A 3,763-nucleotide genomic window follows, 5' to 3' on the forward strand; every position below is an offset into this window, starting at 1 on the left:
TAGAGTTTGAGTGATTGTGGGGACATCTTGATAATTCCTTTGTTATGATTGTTATATTTTGGTTGCAAACAATAAAACCCGCCTTATGTTGATTTGCTTGAACTGAGATATAAAATAAAGGTAGCGAATTATCAACAAGGATTTGGGAAGGTTAAACTCCCATATAATGATTAATGCTGTAACAAGATTGATCAACTTGAGATAAAATCAGTATGAATAGAATGATTTCCTAAGTTCGAAAGAATTAGGGAGTTCGACGTCTAGGCAGGTTGAGAAATACCTAAATGGACTGTCGAAATTGATAATTTAGTGTTTCCCACAAGTCATGAGAACCCAATACTACAATTATTATTTAATGGGGATTAACAATCATAGCAATCACAACCCTAGTTCCTCTCTATCACTGATTTGAACTATTGAAATTTTAGTTTTGAGCTCTGAAGCAAGTTAAAACTTTGACATTTGTTTGATCATCAAAAACCCCCATTTTATCTTTTCGTATCATTTGTCTGAATTCAACTTATAACTATAGTTTCAAATTAGTTTAATCGCCACTCACATTGTTCCTCGTGGATTCGATCCCGACTCCAAAGTTGGGTAAATATATTGACGACGATCGCCTTGCACTAAATTGACGTGTAAGTTGAGCGTTATCACATCCCAAACATAATTTAAGTCATAAATCAATATTTAAACTACGACAAGGCCAAACATTAAAATGCCCAAAATTTTAAGGGTGGTACATTACCCCCTCTCGTAGGATCATTCATCCCCGAATGATGAGTTAGGATACGTCTCGCATGAGAATAGCCATGTTATGCCAAAATCAATAGATAAATTCAGATAATAACAAGGAATAATGAAATTCATACCTCAAGCTTCTTCGTCCGTCACATGAAATAGAAATAGATACTAAGCCTTCATATCCTCTTCCGCCTTCCAAGAGGCTTCTTCCACTTTTTGGTTCCTCCAAAGACCTTTACCAATGATACATTTTTTATCCGCAACCTATGAACTTGTCTATCCAAGATCTCCATCGAGACCTCTACGTAAGACATATAATCTAAGACACCAACAGCCCATTACTGGAAATTACCCATATAATAATGAACTTTTTGGCAACGGTTCTCAAAGTGTTGCAATAGGTGATCTATTACAATAGTTTTAATCATTATGAAAAATAATTATTCTATTAGCTATGATTTAACACTATAACTATTACTTTTGATGATTAAGCATTACAGTAGATAAATGTACAGCAATGGTTGTTGAAACTGTTGCTATATTCAGCTATAACAATACTTAATGAGTACAAAAATGTCTATACTGTTAAAAAACCCCCAAAATTGCTACAATATCTGATGGTATTTGAATCAAGATCTTCAAATATATATTTTTTCCAACTTCAATAAGATACTGTGGGAAAAGAAGAAAAGGGCAAACAACAACGAGTTTGCATCAACGTGATAGATAGTACCATTCACTTTACTCTTGAGAAAAAAAGAGACAAAATTTACTTGTTTTGGTGAGCTTCAGACCGACTGTAGTGAGCTGCACGTAGTGAGCTTCAGCCCGACTGCAGAATTACATTTTGGTGAGTTAAAGATAAACAATATCTGATTAGTATTGCAATTTCACACTGAATTTCACTTTGATTTGCGATTAGGGCTAATTTTGCACTTTAATTTCTCTTATTGTTGGAAAGTGAGACCAAATTTCGGCTCTTAATTTGTGTTGGAAAATCAGACCGAATTTGCACTTCAATTTCTCTCGAATCTGCACTTCAGTTGCTTCAATTTGGGGATTTTAAGTTGAGTGTATTCTTCTACGACTTTGACTTAATTTTTGGGGATTTTGGGTTTTTTTCTCCTTAGAGAACATTTGATTGCTGGTTTATTTGATTTCATGAACATTTTTGGTTTCTCCTTGATTTTTTTTTTGATTTCTAGGGATTTAGCTTCTTTCGTTGTTTCTCTGTTATCCTTGATTCCGACGCTTTATCGACCTGAGGTTAGTCCTGCATTTTCTAATTTCAGTTGTAGTACCAAGTTATCCCTTGTTTTTAGTTGGGTAGTTAATCCACCGTTGTTGTATTTAGTGTTGTTCTGAATCCAGTAAAAGGATAGTGAGAAAATTATCAATTTCTTTGAGTACTTTAACTCAAGAGATCGCAAGTTCTCTCTTAATGAACGAGCACCATAGGTTGATAAAATGAAAACACCTCTCCAGACTCCTAATTCACTATGCTTTAACTCTAATTTTGTCTTACAGCGTCCCATAACTAGATCTATAACAGGGGACTGTAATATCGTCGGACTACTCTTTCGTAGTTTTTTGTTATTCGATTCTTATACTGTCTAGTGTTTCATGTGTCGATTCTTTGAACAAATAAATTGTTGACTTTTTCGACACCAAGTCTATGGTTATCATATAATTGGATTCTTGAAACCTTATGGCCATTTGTAGAGTGAACTGAATTGGATGCAGTTCAGCTGCTTTGTTGGTGTTTTTCTTTTGGCTTTGTATATCTATTGGTTCTTGATGCACCGTTGCATTTTGTTATCAACATTCAATCTGTTTGACACTCCTGTCTTTTGGCACAACTATAAATAATGTTCGTCATCTAATGAACTAGAGACTGGTAGGTGTATTTTAGATGAAATGCATGCTTAAATACATATTTCAGATCCTAACCAGCAAATTTCAGTGAAGTGATGAGTGTGGAGTTGCATTTTACTTGACATCCTGCTTTTTGTGTTGCCCTGATTCTGCTTAGTATTAGCGAAAAGTGGGAGCAGAAAAAAGAAATTGCAGACTTATGTTGGAAGGAATACAACATTACCATCATTAAAAAAAACATAGTTCAGGAGGCTCATTGCTCAAGTTGGGTCATCAGATGTATATAATGGAAATTCTTGATCCTTAATTCTGAATGGATGACAACCTAGTGGTTGGTATTCATGATGCATGAAGGGGAGAGAATTGTGACTAGTAACATGGTTTTAAAATGCACGCACGTCGAGATGGAATGTAAATAGTAATTATCGTGTAAAAGAGAAAGAGTTACTAATTTTCATTTCATTACTGAATGGTTAGTTACCCGTTCTCGTGTGAGGACGATAGGTGGAGATTCGGAGCACTTCACAGTTTTGATAGGGTTGCTCCAGGGATCGACTCTTAGCCCGTTTCTACTTGCCTTGGTGATGGATGTTTTGACGCGACATATTCAAGGGGAGGTGCCTTGGTGTATTTTATTTGCAGATGATGTGGTTCTGATCGACGAGACTCGGGGTGGAGTTAATGATAAGTTGGAGATTTGGAGACAGACGCTTGAATCTAAAGGTTTTCGGTTAAGTAGAACAAACGGAGTACTTGGAGTGTAAGTTCAGTAATATGTCGCAAGAAGATGGAGTGGTTGTGAAGCTAGACTCTCAGGCCATCCAGAAGAGGGAGAGTTTCATGTATCTGGGGTCTATAATTCAGGGTAATGGTGAGATTGACGAGGATGTCACGCATCGTATTGGGGTAGGGTGGTTGAAGTGGAGGCTCGCTTCGGGAGTCTTTTGTGATAAGAAGGTGTCCCTGAAGCTTAAAGGTAAGTTCCACAGAGTGGTAGTCCGAACGGCTATGCTGTATGGAGCAGAGTGTTGGCCAGTTAAGAACTCCCACATTCAAAAGGTGTAGGTGACGGAGATGCGAATGTTGCGATGGATGTGTGGACATACCAGGAAAGATAAGGTGAGGAATGAGATTATTTGGGAGA

General features: G+C 36.7%; 1 non-coding gene across 1 annotated transcript in view; it reads left to right on the plus strand.

The window, feature by feature from the left end:
• Positions 1–1,237: 1,237 nt before the first annotated feature.
• LOC107848226 overlaps positions 1,238–3,763 on the plus strand; it is a 9,568-nt gene continuing 7,042 nt past the window's right edge. The window contains exon 1 of the transcript XR_007046869.1: positions 1,238–1,594. This is a non-coding gene — a transcript (uncharacterized LOC107848226). The remainder of the gene's footprint in view (positions 1,595–3,763) is intronic.

The sequence above is a fragment of the Capsicum annuum genome, chromosome 11, assembly GCF_002878395.1.
Source record: "Capsicum annuum cultivar UCD-10X-F1 chromosome 11, UCD10Xv1.1, whole genome shotgun sequence".
In the NCBI taxonomy this organism is placed as follows: Eukaryota; Viridiplantae; Streptophyta; class Magnoliopsida; order Solanales; family Solanaceae; genus Capsicum; species Capsicum annuum.